Source organism: Coffea arabica, chromosome 7e (genome assembly GCF_036785885.1).
Source record: "Coffea arabica cultivar ET-39 chromosome 7e, Coffea Arabica ET-39 HiFi, whole genome shotgun sequence".
NCBI lineage: Eukaryota > Viridiplantae > Streptophyta > Magnoliopsida > Gentianales > Rubiaceae > Coffea > Coffea arabica.
In genome coordinates, this window is record NC_092323.1 from 44,224,435 (window position 1) to 44,240,946 (window position 16,512).

Genomic DNA, 16,512 nt, shown 5'->3' on the forward strand with positions numbered 1-16,512 from the left:
TTTTTTTCATTTTTCCGATCTAACTAAAGCCTATTTTTTTGAATTTTTCTTTTCAAGAAAGCATTGAATAAAAATAAAATGACTATAACATATTTTTGATGTTTTTCCCTTTTTTTCTAAAAACTCTACGCTAATTTTAAACTTAAAAGCTAAGACTAAAAATTAAAACTAAAAGTAAACAACGAATGCAAGCAATCTAAAATGAAAATCATGAAATAGATGCCACATAAAATTATTCAAAATTTGGTGTCTACAGTTTGCCCCTCTTTGTCTGAGTTTTGAAAAAACTTGAGACAAAGAAGTAGACACCAAATACTTACCTGTGTTATTTGGCTGCAAAAGGATTCCAATGAACAAGAATTTGAATGCGGGACTGACCCAAACATGAAAAATAAAACGGGACTGACCCGAGCAGGAATTTAAAATTGGGATAGACCCACGGGATAGACTCGGACAGAAATGTAAAATTTGAATAGACCCACGGGATCTTTGGAATGTTGGCGGCACAAAATCCAGGCCCAACGTGATATTTGGAATGTTGGCGGCATGAAGCTCAGGCCCAACTTGACATTTGAACTGTTGGCGGCACGAAACTCAGGCCCAACGTGACATTTGAACTGTTGGCGGCACGAAACTCAGGCCCAACTTGACATTTGAACTGTTGGCGGCACGAAACTCAGGCCCAACGTGACATTTGAACTGTTGGCGGCACGAAACTCAGGCCCAACGTGACATTTGAACTGTTGGCGGCACGAAACTCAGGCCCAACGTGACATTTGAACTGTTGGCGGCACGAAACTCAGGCCCAACGTGACATTTGAACTGTTGGCGGCACGAAACTCAGGCCCAACTTGACATTTGAACTGTTGGCGGCACGAAACTCAGGCCCAACGTGACATTTGAACTGTTGGCGGCACGAAACACGAAACTCAGGCCCAACTTGACATTTGAACTGTTGGCGGCACGAAACTCAGGCCCAACTTGACATTTGAACTGTTGGCGGCACGAAACTCAGGCCCAACGTGACATTTGAACTGTTGGCGGCACGAAACTCAGGCCCAACGTGACATTTGAACTGTTGGCGGCACGAAACTCAGGCCCAACTTGACATTTGAACTGTTGGCGGCACGAAACTCAGGCCCAACGTGACATTTGAACTGTTGGCGGCACGAAACTCAGGCCCAACGTGATTTTTAGAATGGTCAGTGGGATAAGACCCAATCCTGCCATCCAATTGGTGAAGAAATTGAATTTGATTCGTCAAAATACAAAAGATTAAATTTGATTTTCCAAGAAACAAAATTTTGAACTTGATTTTTTGATTTTTTGAATTTTTCTGATTTTTCGAGAGAATCTTTTTCACAAATAATTTGCCCCAGTGTAGGGCCCTTCTCCCTTCTTTCTCCTCTTTCTTCGGCATCGGCCTTCCACATCGCCAGATGCTTTTCGTCGACTTCAACTGTGAATACCTGCACAGGGCTTACGTGCACTCAAATGAGCGTGACTGATTTGAAAAAATGCATTATTTTGATTCTTGGACGAAATCCTCAATTGGACTTACAAAAATATTTGCCCCTGTGTGGGCTTATTTTGCGAAATTTTGCAAATAAAAATTTTGCCCCAGTTTGGGCCCATTTGATTGCAAAAATTGGTTTAGATGATTTCCCATTTACTTGAACAAAGAAAAACCGCACTTTTGCCCATTTAGAAAAGAATGCACATATACAACAATGTGAAGAAACTTTAAGCGTCAAGTTTGAACTCATGCAGAAATTTCATGATGAATTCCTCGAAGTAACACCAAATTCAAGAAGATTTCTTCCTCACTTTTTAGCATTGGTGTTAGGGTAACGGGTCACCACTTTTGGTTGGCTCATCTTTTCAGAATCAATCAAGTGACTTTATTTTTGAAATGGCTAAGGAAATGGGAGATAAGAATTTGTCTCATTTTTGTGCCCCAGTTGTATGTAATCCATTCAATGTCACATCTTAGTGAAAGCAAAGAGTTTGTTACCCTTATTTTCAAGAAAACTTAGTCAACATACAAGCTTTCTAGGCTTGTAACGTATGGACAGAAGTGATAGCTAAAACATGTGGAAACGGGTTATGCCCCTATGATCACAAATGATTTGATGAATTTCTTATGAGCATGATCCTCACTTTGGATTGTCATGAAAGAATAAGTCAACGATGGACTTTATTAGCTTGTAATTTGGCTTGAAAACGATAGTTTAAGACTTTCAAGGATATTGCACCATAGATCGCATTTTTCCAAAATTGCCCCTATTTTGAAATCAAAAGATCTCAGACTTTGTTTGCATTTTTCTCATCACTCACCAGAGACTTCAGCGTCGATTTTTCTGCATTTTCTTGCATTTACTTTCCTTTCTTTCCTTTTTGCCTCTTTTCCCTTTCCCTCGAGCTGATGGGTTTTCACATGGTGAGTAGCGTCAACCTCATACTCAAGCAATTCAGAAATACAGCTAAAATTTTCCGGCATCAGAAATTTTCTTGACAGGGCCATTGCAAAGAACAGAAGTCAGGACTTTCGGCTTTTGTAATGGGGTCAGGTGGGGTGCTTAGAAAAGTTAAGGTTTGAAAACGGATTTCAAAAGTGGTTTGAAGAATCTGAGATCGCATTGTTGCGTCAACCCTATTTTAGGGTAAAATCAGAATTTGCCCCAGTTTTTGCTCAATTGAGGCTTTTTCTCTTTCATTTTCTTTTCCCTTTTGATTTTTCGGCCTTTTGCCGTTCTTTCGAACTTTCACAAAATTTGCCCCAGTTTATTTTTGAACTGAGGTTCTCTTTTCTTCCTTTGCCTTTTGATTTTGTGGCTTTTCACTTTTCCGCTTCTTGAAATTTTCCTTTTTCAAACCAACTTGCCCCAGTGTGGGGTTTGCGATTCTCAGGGGTTGCCAAACGAAATAATTTATTCTGAAGGCTCAAAAGGGATAACTAGGGATAGAATGTTCGATTGGAAAAGAAAATGGCCTGACTTGTATTCCGTTCCTTACATTGACTCTGAAAGGAAACATTCATTAATGGGAAAATTTTTAGCATGTATCTGAATTAACTGATTGAGGAAGACCCTTGTTCATCCATATTTGCGAAACATAGGCGGTCCGCGCGGACAAAACTCTTCCTTTTCTTTCTTCTTCTTTTTTTCAAAACTGGACCCCAAGTGGAATCAAATTTCCCCAATTTGCGGTTCCCGCCTTACTCTAGCATTTTTACTTCTCTCTTTTTTTCAAAATTCCCCAATCTCCTTCCCCAATGTGGGGTGCGATCATATGTGCACTCGAAAAGAACCACCAATTTTTTAGCTCAAATGAGGATGCAAGGGATGATCAGTGTTTAGATTGTAGAAATGACGGCCAAAGTATCACTCTTATACCTCATGACAACCGAAGTAGCGAAATGGTCATTGAAAATCCATTCTTCTTTTGATATTTGAAAATTTTTCAATGAAGGGTAGTGATCATTAAGACCCTTATTTGAAACGAAATTATTCTTTTAGAAGCTCAAATGGGAGAGCAAATGATAAAAATCTGTATAGGTAATGAAACAAATGCTTGAAGTATCATTCCAAATTTCCCAAACAAATAAGAACAATGCACATTTTTGCTTTCACTTAGATGTGATTGAACCAGATTGGACACCTTGAACATTTTCAAGCAAAAGTTGCCCCAATTTACAATTTATCAATCAATGTGACTGATTTTATTTTGGAATTAAGTGAAGGAGAAAGGTATCTCATAGGGCCTTTTGAGTGACCGTTCACTCTCTTTCTTTCTGAGCACTCTTATTGTACAGGTTGGAACACCAATCGAGTGCATGAAGATTTTAGAGAGTATACACTTGTGAATCCTCAGATTGAGGTTGGAAAAAATCTCAATTTGGTTTTATTCTCAAAATTCATCATGAACTCTCCAATGAGTGAGAATAAAGAATGAAATGTACATGAATACACAAAACAATAATTATCCAAAAATTTTATTGCTGAAAAAGTTTGAAACAAAATTTCTTGTTCAATTATGATACAAATGAGAATAGTAGGCCTCTAAAGAGCTCCACCCATATATCCTTTTTGTCTCCTTTTCTTTTGACACAAAAAAAAAATATATTAACAAGTCAACTATACAGAATTTTCCTTGAAAGCAATTATGAAATCTCTTAGAAACTCTTAGCCTAGAGCTTTCAGATGGATCTTTCATGTCCCCATTGTTGGATCTGCCCAAGAATACTTTCCAAACTTTGTCGGATCAAAAATTGTTATCCAATATAGGGAAATATCTTAACTATATTGCAACATTTTTATGAATGCAGGGGAGGGGGAAAAACAAAAGAAAAATACCCAGAGTTAGTAATCAAGACTATAAAATCGGTATGCATGCCCTATGGGGGAACCCTTTTTGTGCCAAGGGTAGGCCTAGTATGAAAATGCAGTCCTCCAGAGTAGGCACTATACAATACCTGATGAATCCGATCAACCGCTAGAGTGAAAAAATGATTTGGAAAAATTTGGCCAATCGAAGTGAAAAGAGACATTTGTCCTAAAATGAGGAAAAAGTCCGAATGGGTTGCTACTTTGAGCGACGCATGGAATAATGTGTAAAAGAGATTGCAATGCCTCAATTAATTTATTCGGTGACCCTTAGACTTAAACCCTAAAAAAGGAAAAAACGGGTCAAATAGATTGGATAGAATTGATGATTTATTTAAAAATGACCAAATTGCCCTAAAAATAGGTAAACTGGTCAAATGAATTAAATGAAATTTGATTTATTCAAAAATTGATCGAATCACCCTAAAAGGGTAGATTGGTCAAATGAATGAAACTTGATTTATTCAAAATCGATTCGATTGCCCTAAAAATGGGTGAACTGGCCAAATGAATGATTTATTAAAAAATCGGCCGAATGACCCCAAAAAGGGTAAATCGGCCAAATGAATTCAAAATCGACCAGGTGACCCTAAAAAGGGTAAATGGGTCAAATGAATTAATGATTTATTCAAAATCGACCGGATGACCCTAAGAAGGGTAAATTGGTCAAGTGAATTGATGATTTATTCAAAATCGACCGGATGACCCTAAGAAGGGTAAATTGGTCAAGTGAATTGACGATTTATTGAATGAATTGGCAAAATGGATTGGTTGAATTGTCCGGCCATTAGTGATTTCAGAAAATTAGTCTATGAGCCTTCTAAAATCAAGATTTGGCCTCCATATTTATCATCTCAACCATGAGGAATCATTTGTGAATTTTCTTCAAATTAATGTCCTTTACGCAAAGGATTTTTACCAATTTTGATAAAAATGGCCAAAAGTGATTATTAGATGCTCATATTCCAAGGATCACTTTATGAAAATGATCGGATCTTTACCTTACCTTGTGCACTACCCCTTCGGATGGTACGAGAAAGGTAAACGTGCAAGTCTCATTTGGATTATATATCCGAGACATGGGGTGGTTCATTCCTAACACGGGATCCCCTAAATGGCATTCCCTTTCTAGGGTTTATGCATGATGCCATTTTATTAAAGCGATATAAACATGTGACAAACATGGCCTAAAGGATATGAATAATGCATCGGGGGAAAAGGTCTAAAATGACATGTACTTATCGAAAATTCAATGTAATGACTGAAATTTAAACATGTGAGCTATCTAGTGGGTAAGTCACTAAAAGAGTGCCAAAGAGGCCTCTTATTGCTAAGGCATATGAATGCAAGCCAAGAAAACACAAGAATGGTTAGTGCAATTGATAATACACATAACACATTGGGAGCAATTAAGAAAAAGAAATACAATAAAGCAAGTAAAAGGGGTGGAACCCCCTCCCTCGTGCCTAATGTGCTTAAAAGGGTGAGGCTGACTCTAACCTAGGCAAACTTTAACATGGATGCATGAGGCTGGGGCTCACTAATGCAACTAGACTCGATAAGGTTTCGGCTCCCAAGCCTTCAGACCTAAAGGCGAAGGGTCATCACTCCCAGGGCCTTTGATCGGTGGCTCGAGTGATCCCTTAGGTAGCGCTATGGGCGCAGAGCACACCAGCCGCCTACCCAAGGCAATCGATCCTAATCCTACAAGGCGGTGTGGGAAACGCCCACGAAAAATAAAATAAAATGGGATAAAAGCAAGTAAACGTGCACGTATGAAGTGTTCCCTATTTTGAGGGAAAGGGGTGAGAACCACGTGAGGCTCTAAAGGTGACACACACCCCCCCAAATGCAATGCAAGCGCGAGATAAACAAGTAAACATACATCCAATCAACCAATCACACGTACGTGAGTGAGGGAATAGTTGGATACGCGCGCGAGGCAAAAAGGCCTAAAATAAAAAAAATGCAACCCTAATATCCAAGTGCAATGCATAAAAAGGGTAGAAAAAGGAAACGAATGGCTAAGTCAAATGCTCGGACCCACTTAGGAGCTCCCCAGTGGAGTCGCCAACTGTCGCGCCCCACTTTTTGAATCGTAGTGAATGAGTGATATTGTGTGATGATGTGGTGTGAACGTGTGCAAAATGGAAAGTAAAAAGGCCATGGGACTTTGGAAAGCGACGATTTGGCCAAATGAAATTTTAAAAAGGGTTTTTAAAATATGAAGACGGAGTCGCCACTTGGTATAGATTTGGGGTGTACCAAGTCACCCAAAAAGTGTTTTTTAAAGACAAAGTAGTAAAACCCTTTTTAAAACGACTCCTAGTCCACGTAAGCCAAAGAAAAAGGTTCGGGGGTCACGTTTGACAAAGGGGAAGGCAAGGATAGAATCCAAGGCACCCCTTTGACCTAGCCAAGGCTAGTTGCGCGACTCAAACCAATTTTTCCTAATTTTTCTACCCAAGGTATGTATCGCGTATTGGATATGTCTATATGAATGCAAAAACCTAGACCTAGGGGGATTGGGGGAAATTTCTCTTCAAAGGTTGAGTGGTGCCAATCACATTAATTGTGAAGCCCAATAATGACCCTTTTGGAGAGGTCACACCTAGACCTAAATGACGTGAAAAATGAGTGGAATGCATGCCATGCGAAAGTGTGAGTTTGTGTGAGGTGAGAAAAATTACAAAAGTAATAAGATAAGAGTGAAGGTGTGCAAATGTAGATGAAAGCACTCGTGTGCGAGTGAAGATAAAATGTTCGTGTGCAAGTGAAGATAAAAGGGTTCGTGTGCAAGTGGAGACAAAAAAGTGTTCGTGTGCAAGTGAAGGTGATAAAAAGGTGCATGTGTGCAAATGAGACAAAAGTGAAAGTGTAATGATAGAGTGGATTGAGAATGCATGAGCCTAGGGAATTCATGCATATTGGGTACGGGGAGACCTAAATCGTGACTTGATTTTCCCTTTGATTAGAAGGCGAAACTAGCGTGCAAGTGTTTGTGTGCAAGTGTATGAAAAGGTGCACGTGTGCAATTGTATGAAAATTCCAAGTGTTCGTGTGCAAGTGTATGAAATATAGTGATAAGTGCATATAGGTGTGATTAAATGCAATTTTGTGCAGTAGAAATCAAAATGAACAATAAGGAAAGGAAAATGTGAATTGAAAAGAATGAGTGAGTGATAAATGAGAATGAATGAACCTAAGGGAATGCATCAGGTCGGGTATGAGAATGACTCCTAACTTTTCGACTTCAATTTTCCCTTTGATTAGAAGGCGAAACTAGCGTGCTAAGGCTATCGAGTAGCCACACTCGCTCGTTTCCCTTATCGGAAGGGGACACTCAAGCAAAATGAACCCTATAGCTAGTATGGGATGCAAAACCTAAAGTGAGGGGAAAGGGGAATCGAGGAGCATGCCAGATGATAAAACTAAGAAAAATGCATGATATGTGGTGAACAAGCAAATGATATGCTAATGAGGGGAAATCCCTAAGGGTCTAGCGTTGGACTAGCCCATTCTATGAATTCCGACTAGCGTTGGACTAGCGGAAACGTACATTCATCCATTCCATTCATTCATGGCTATGAAAGCAAGTAGACATGCCAAAATACTCGTAAACACATAGCACATAGCATTTAGCATGCTCGACTAGATGCAAGAGCCTAATAAAGCAATTAAACATGTAGCAACAAACACAAGCAACCAAGGGGAAGGGGAAGTGGACCAAATGCTCTCCGAGCACTATCTATTACAAGCCAAGAGGTGTACGCATACCCCATAAAAGCATAAAGGGGAAGGGGAAATGGACAAGATGCTCTCCGAGCCCTATCTATTACAAGCCAAGAGGTGTACACATACCCCATAAAAAAGTAAAAAGCAAGTAAATGCACGCAAGGAGGTAGGAAAGCGAGGTAGGCATGCATATTCACATAACACGTAGGAGCACGTAAGATCAAATGTAGTGCAAATGAGGGATAGAGTGTACCTCCCTCGATTTGACGCCCCAATGAGGTGAAATTATTCAATTACCCTCCAAAATAATAAAAAGGTCAAGGCACCACTTTATTTAAGAAAAATTAAAGGAAATGGGCAAAACAAAGCTCACTTAGCCATAAAGTCCCTAAAGTTATGATTTAAATTCAATTGAAACAAAGCATATTAATTAATCGAAACAAACAAGCAATGAAGTTGTAAAATTAAAGCCATCAAGGACCAAATTGCAAATATTAACAAAGCACTCAAGCTTAATGAAACACTTTCAAGAACTTCAAAGGGCAAAGACAAAAGCAAGTAATAGCTCAGATTGCAAACACTTTAGAACTTGGATGCAAACGATTGAAAGGCAAACGGGTCTTTGTAGCATTGCTGCAAAATCTCATGGGCTAAATTGATTAATCCTTCCAATTTCTGGGTCATAGTGGGTCAAGGAGGAACTTAAGGGAGTTAAGGGGCAATTTTGAAGAATTAATACATGCATGCATACGAGGAAACAAAATTCTGCAATGAACACTTTCTGCAATTCTCTTTTCCAGCCGTGGCTTTCCCATTTTTTCAGCTCACGCATCTTAGATGTTTAAACACTCAAACCCAACACCCAACCTTCCATTTTCTCCCTTCAAAAAACAATTAAGCATGCAGCTGAAGTAAAAACTCAGATAGCAGCCACGGAAAGATCAGCAAGAGAGGGAAAAAAATGCAGCAAAAGTTCTCGGCAGCTGCTAGGGGATTTCTACAACAAACTAGACACTAGTTTTCGATTTCCAAGCACAGATTTTAGCCCCAAAACACAACTTCGAACAAAACAAATTCACCCAAGCATCACGACTTTGATCCAAACAAAAACCCATTGGAGCTTGGTGTCTGAGCATACAATAGGAAGTTCGGCCCTGCGGATTGCTTGGAGAAAGAAACGATGAAGAAAATGCAGCAGCCTTTAGTTTCTTATACAATTCAAACATATCAAAGAAATGATTAAATGCAGTTTCCAACTTGTCCAAGACCAGCAATGAGAAAAAGTGAGGCGAAGGAAAAGTGGAGGCATCTAACAAAAACTCTTGGACACAAAATGCCACAATGTAGCGTGATCTGGCTGCTCAATTATGCAAAAGGCGAAGCCAGAAATTCCCAACCCATTTCCAAACCAAACAAACACCGTGTTATCTGAGCCTTTCACTGCTAAACCCATCATTAACATCGCAAAAACACAAAAAGAAGCAGCAACCAAGGGAGCATTAGGATCCGAACATAATGAGAATCATAAAGCCGAGGGCTTTCTACAGTTTTCTGGTTTTGTTCATCTAACAAGATCATGTAACTCATGGTTTTATTTACATCATCCGACATCAGAAATTCATCAATAAAACAAGAAGCATTCGACCAGGGAATTGTATGAAATTCAGCATGGGACAGGGAAGAAAATAACTCAACAGGACTGGCGACCTAAATCTGATTTGCTCATGTATCGTAGGTACGAATTTTGTGAGAAACACGTTGAATCAGCAGGGGCGTGAGTTATATTTACCTGACCACCTTGTAAGGTTGAAACCTAAGATGACTGTCCGCAAGAAGATGAGCTCCACCAAATATGAAGCCCAGGTTGCAGTTCTCAAGAACGATGAGGACAGCAAGCAGCGGCAGATGCGGACTGTGGTGCTTGGACAGACCTTTTTTGCGTTTTCCTTCGCAGCCTTGCACCGTGGTTCCCTCAAAATCCAGCCGCCCTTTGCCTCTTCTTGCTCTTGACTCACGGTGAAGCTCACGGGTAACGATGGCAGAGTGAAAATGGTGAAAGCTTCGCGAGGAGCATCAGCTCCAGTTGCTGCTTTATTGCTGGAAGAACAGCACCCGATGCCTCTCTTCTCACTTTAATTCTCTATCTCACCCTCTCGCTTTCTCTTTTTCTTGCTCAGCCCATCACCTGGTCTCTTTTCGTGGGTTCCTTCCTCCCTTTTGGCTGCTGCCCTCTCTCAGACCAAACCCTCAACTCTCGATCCCTCCCTTTCTTTTTCTCCTTTGCTGTTTTTTGTGTTTTTCCTTTTGCCGTTTAACTCTCTCTCTGTCCCTCCTCTCTTGCGGCTGCCCTTAGATCATTCCTTTTATATCCCAATAACCCTAAACTTCAAGCCAGCTCTTCTATATTTGCAGCCCAAGGAGCTGCCGAACATTTCTTTGCAAGCTGCGAAAAACGCAGCTTGCTGCCGCATATCTCTCTCTTTTTTTTCTTTTTTTTTTTTTTTTTTTTTTTTTTACAACTTTCGACTTAATAAAACACAGAAATGATAAAATATAAATAATAATAATAACAAATTGCCAAAAACCAAGTAATAATAATAATAATAATAATGAAAATAATTTAAAAACTGAACAACTAAAAACAACAAAAATGACCATTTTTCCATCTCTTTTTGTTTCATTTTTTTCATTTTCCCCAAAATAACTTAATAAAAATAACTAAAGTGCCCAAAGATTGAATTTAAATAAATAAACATATTTTTGTGAACAAATTTTCCTTTTTCCTTTTTCTCTTTTTTTCATTTTTCCGATCTAACTAAAGCCTATTTTTTTGAATTTTTCTTTTCAAGAAAGCATTGAATAAAAATAAAATGACTATAACATATTTTTGATGTTTTTCCCTTTTTTTCTAAAAACTCTACGCTAATTTTAAACTTAAAAGCTAAGACTAAAAATTAAAACTAAAAGTAAACAACGAATGCAAGCAATCTAAAATGAAAATCATGAAATAGATGCCACATAAAATTATTCAAAATTTGGTGTCTACAGGTACCACTTTAATTAAGAAAAATTAAAAGAAATGTGCAAAACAAAGCTCACTTGATCATAAAACCCCTAAAGTCATGACTTAAGTGCAATTGAAACAAAGCATAGTAATTAATTGAAACAAACGAGCAATGAAGTTGTAAAATTAAAACTACCAAGGACCAAATTGAGGAGATTATTCAATTGATTGGGTCATAGCAGTATGAGTTAGAAGCCAAGGGGTCAAAGTGCAATTTTGGGAAAGTTATTTCATGCAATCCTCATGCAAGGACGTGAGAAACATTCTGCAATCAAGTTTCAGCAAGCTATGAAGCCTTCGGCAATTTCCAACTTTTTTGCTGCAAGTTTCATCCGAGAGCTTCTGCAGCTCACGGCAAAACTCTTTGGCAGTCAAGATTCATGCAGCAATTTCAAACCTACTCCAATTAAGTGTGGCTAACAAAAGGATCTTAGCAGAATGTAGGTTCATGCAATCAACCAGAAACTAGTCTTCTGCAACTGGAAGCGAGGCCTGCTGCATTTTTGTTTGCAGGCTTGCTGCAATTTTCCAGCAGCGACTCTCCATCCATGCAAATAGGTTCACCAAAAACCAAGACTCCGCCTATCAACTACCAACTAAATGAGACACGAACTCTTATTGTAGAATTGTAGCAGAGCATTTGAGTTGGCCAAAACTGGCAGATAAGGAAGAAATGCAACCAGGAAGCGCAGGAAATGACATGCATCAAGAAGGCACTACAAAAATCAGAAGCTCCACGATGCAACGGAATGAAAGATCATAGCAGAGAAAAATATAAACTCGCAGCAAACATGTTCATGACGCACTAGCCGAAGACCAAGGAGGTCATAAGCTTCAGAGCTGAAACCAGCAAAGGGAAAACAGAACTTTATTACGTTGCTGCAACAAGCCGAGAGCTTTCAGCTTGTTGCAGCAGACTTTGCGTGCAATTCTAAGCGCACAAGCATTCTAAAGGGCAAACAGGCTCATTAAACGTTATTTCCAGCTTTTAGATTTTAAGCAAGGGAACACAACATCCACTACTCCAACCTGCAAAAAAAATTCCAGAAATTCCATTTCTTCTCGCAGCTAAACAGCCATGAAGGAATAGAATACAAGACAAAACGTGCATGATCAAAAACACCCAAGCAAACCTAATTTTCCCTATAACCAAACTCTGAATCCTTAGTCCAAACTTCCAGAAAGCAAACCCAGAACATCTAAACAAGATACACACATCGTGTCAAGACATGTAATTCGAAAAAAACCATTCTTTCATTAGTCCCAAACCCACATATCCTTCAAATCATCAGTTCCAACATAACCCAAGCATAACGGCTGACCTTTAGCAGATACACTCGAGGTGAATTCGGACAAACAAATAAAAACAATAAAGAACGGATTAAAGGTCATGCAAGTCTGATGAACAAATATACAATCTGCTGGGCTTGCTTGAAGATTGGAGGTCAAAGGGATTACCTTTAGCACCTTATGGAGTCGAGTGAACAAAGAAGAATCGAAGAGATTGCGTCTGGACACTGACCAAAGATACAATTTTTTGGTGAAGAGATTTCCAGAGCACCGTATGAAGGCAGAAACAAAAGTTTCTTCTTGTTCAGCCGTCGTCCCTTTTCTTTTCTTCCCCTTGCTGCCTTTCCCAGTTTCCTCTCTCTTTTTACCGTAAGCTTTTCTATATCCCTCACTCTTGCTCCTGTTTTTCTAAACCTAGCCGCTCCCCTCTTGCTAGCTCTCCGTTTTTCTTCAGCCGTCCTTACGGTTTCTTCCTCTCCAGCTCTCTCTTTTCTCCCTCTGTCGCGTTTCCCTTCTCTTTCTTTTTCTTTCCCGCAACCCCAGCCGTCCCCTCTCTTCAGCCGTCACCAAGACTCTCTCCCTTTTCCTCTTTCCAAAAACCCAGCTCTCTCGTTTCCTTTTCTTTTCACCCTCAGCCGCCAACTCTTCTAGCCCTCTGGTCTTTCCTCTCTGATTCTCAGCCGTCACTAAAATGCTCCCCCTTGGCTGCGGTTTCTTTTCAGCCCTTATATATTAAGTGAGAAACCCTAAAACCCTCCTTTCAATGGCTACAAACCAACCTCCTCTCCAGCTCTCTCTCTTGGCCATCCGATACACCCTTATAATGAAACAGCTTTTCGCGTTTTTTTTTTTTTCAATCAGAATCTCTTAAACTGCCTAAAACCCGCTCTCGGGTTTCCCCCTTTTTTTTTAACAAAATAAACAACAAACCTTCCTAATTTGAATCTAAAAATTTAAAGAATGTTTTTTTGTTTTTTTTGTTTTTTTTGTGAGCAATTCTCTTTTTTTTTTTCAAAAAATCTTAAAATTAACAGACAAATAAGCAAAAATGAATAAAATTAAAATATTTGATGTCCAAAATGCTTGAAAAATGTCTAAGATAAAATTTTGAGATAATTAAAACAAAAACGAGTAAAAATTTGGTGTCTACAACCAATAAACTGGACTACCACTAGATCCTTATTCTCCTCCCGGGCTAAAGCATATGATGATTTTGGTTGTTTCTTTAAAGCTATTAGGACATGGGCACAAGTTTCTCAGACTTGGAGATCAAGAAGAATAATTTGATTGAGCACTGGTTCTTCAAATCTGCCAAACTAACATACAAAAATTACGCGTCCAGCCACAACTGCAATGTGAGTCAAGAGATCTGCCAGTTGCGTACGCTCAATACCTTGCATTGTTGCCAAGCCAATGAGATTCGTTAAGAGTTTTAGCTGGTGTCTAATGGTATCCCCAGGGTTCGCCAACTCGACCGAGTCCGATACGACTCGGCCGAATCATAACCGGAACGCTGGGGACCGGTACGATACCGATCCCCGAATCGCCGGTATGACCATACTGGATGTGAATCGTGCAGACTCGGACGTTATTGGCCGAGTCAAAACGGTGTAAGAAGTTGTCGGGCCAAATCCTCGGATACGGCTCGGAGTCAAGTCGGCAACTCATGAACAGAATTGAGCAGAGGAAATTGAACCCAAAATTGAATAGAGGAAATTTCACTGCTTACACCTAATAATCGAACAGAGGAAAACTTAATAGTTGAATACCAAATAATTCACTGCTTCTATTTTGACTTTTACCCAAAAAATGAACCAAGAAGGCCAAACAAAACATTGAACAGAAACAAAAGGCTACACAAAAGCCTGCAACAACTCAATTATTGTCATACAAATACAAAACCTTGCACCAGCAAAAGCCGTCCTTCCTGTCATGCTTTCTTTTTTTCTTTTTCAGCCACAAATAATCAATTACTTGGAGAAGGTGTAGAAGCAGAGCATAGAATCATTCATTATTTGGAGAAACACACCCGAAGACAGAATCATTATTTAGAGAAACATACCATCAATTTTCATTGGTTTGCAGAGAGGGAACATCTTCAATTTCTTCACACTTCATCGGTTCACAGAGAGAGAGGTTTGCAAAGAGGGAACATCGATTTTGCAGAGAGGGAAGAGAAAAAAGAGCCTAAGGGAAAGCGAAGACAAAGAACGAAAGGAGGTTTGCAGAGAGGGAACATCTTCAATTTCTTCATCGATTTGCAGAGAGAAACATCGATTTGCAGAGAGGGAAGGAGGAAAAAAAAAAGGAAAGGGAAAGTGAAAAGAAAGAAAGAATGGGACGACTGCTAAATCTGAATTGAGAAGGGTGAAAGGAACGAAAATTAAAGGGATGTTGGGCTTTTGTATTGGAGCCGAAGACAAGAAAAAAACACTAAAGTCCAAATTTGGCCCAAGTAATTAAGAGATTGGACTCCTAATTTTAACCTCAAGCATCAGGCCAAAAGGTTGTATCTTCTTTGAAAATAGTTTCTCAATTTTAATATTTTTTAATTTAGTATTCAGATGTGATATTTAGATATCTATAAATTTATGTAATGCATTTTGACATTTTTTTATATATTATTAAGTATATGATTAATTTGTATTAGTAGTCTCTTATCTAAATTTTAGTTAGAAAATATACAGTCATTATTTGGATACATTTTAACGATCATAAATGTAATTTATTTATTCCATGTATCACAATTATGTTGGTTAAGATGATTTTAGATAAATTAATTAGAAAAAGGCAAAGCAAACAAAGTAAAAATATGTTTTGAACCTCCTCGTCATTTTACATGGTACTAATAGGTATGTAAATAAAGTAAAAATATGTTTTTACTATATTTGATAGAATGCAAGAGTTGTAAATAATTCATTAATTTTAATATTTTTGTGATATTTATTATTCTTTTTATTTTAGGAAATTAAGATCAATCATCTGGGCATTGTAGTGGATCAATCCTTTGTGTATAGAGATTTGTATTGTATTATGTAAGATATGATGATTTTATTCTTATATACAATTTTTTATTTCATATAAAATAGGATTTGAAAACACACTTGATTCTAAAATCATTAATTGCTAATGCTATAGGCCCTTATGGTAATGACATCATTATTTTATTTAATAATTAGTAACTATATATAACAATGTTGGTATTTAGTGAATTTAATTTAATAATTGTGCTTTTTATGAAATTTTCTATTTTTAGTAATTTTTTCAGATTTTTTGGAAATTTTTATATACTATAATGTGCATATCACCCGATATGCCGGGACGGATGTGGAACAACCGAGACCGCGACGCCACCGCGATCCGCGATGGCGAGCCATGGTATCCCGTAGCCACCCCCAAAACAGCTCCTCCAGACTTTCTGAAAGGGATTCAATAAGATCCATAACTAGTTGTGGATCTTTTGGTGAGTAGTAGTCGAAGAAGATGATGGTGCATGATTTCTTGATCTCTGTCTCAAGAAACATTTTGATATTTGCCCTGGATCTGGTTAGCGCACTCCTTATGATGCCAAAATTTGGGAAATCAGTATTTTTGGATAGAAGATAAGCAAAATAATGATCAAGAAACATCTTGACAACCACATCTTGAATTCTGAAGCAAATAATGCTACGTCTCAAACTTTCAGACATAATATTACCCTTGTCCTCCTGATCTCGCTCCAGAAGTGCTTTGTGTTTCCCCCTCGTCCTACACTTTTTGACATATAGAAAAATGGTTTTCAATAATCTCACCTGCTTCTTCAAGTTCTCGGAGTATGCTTTCCAGTCAGGGTAGTACTTCTCAAGCTCAGCGAGAAAATCTAAAGCAAGATCAAAGCAACTAGTGCCAGTGCTGGAGGAGATGTGGTGCGACTGTAGATAGTCATCTAAAGCAAAATCAAAGCAACTAATGCTAGTGCTGGAGGAGATGGGATGCGACAGCAGATAATGATTTATAAAAACTGGATCACCAACTAGGCAACTGAAGGCGTTACTGCAG

General features: G+C 38.6%; 1 long non-coding RNA gene across 1 annotated transcript; it reads right to left on the reverse strand.

Annotated features, from left to right (window-relative positions):
• Nucleotides 1-3,976: 3,976 nt before the first annotated feature.
• LOC140011213 (uncharacterized) lies at nt 3,977-14,834 on the reverse strand. Its single transcript, XR_011818509.1, has 2 exons — nt 14,537-14,834; nt 3,977-14,205 (listed from the first exon to the last, which is right to left on the reverse strand). It is a non-coding gene; the product is annotated as an uncharacterized lncRNA (long non-coding RNA).
• Between the last annotated feature and the right edge of the window lie 1,678 nt (nt 14,835-16,512).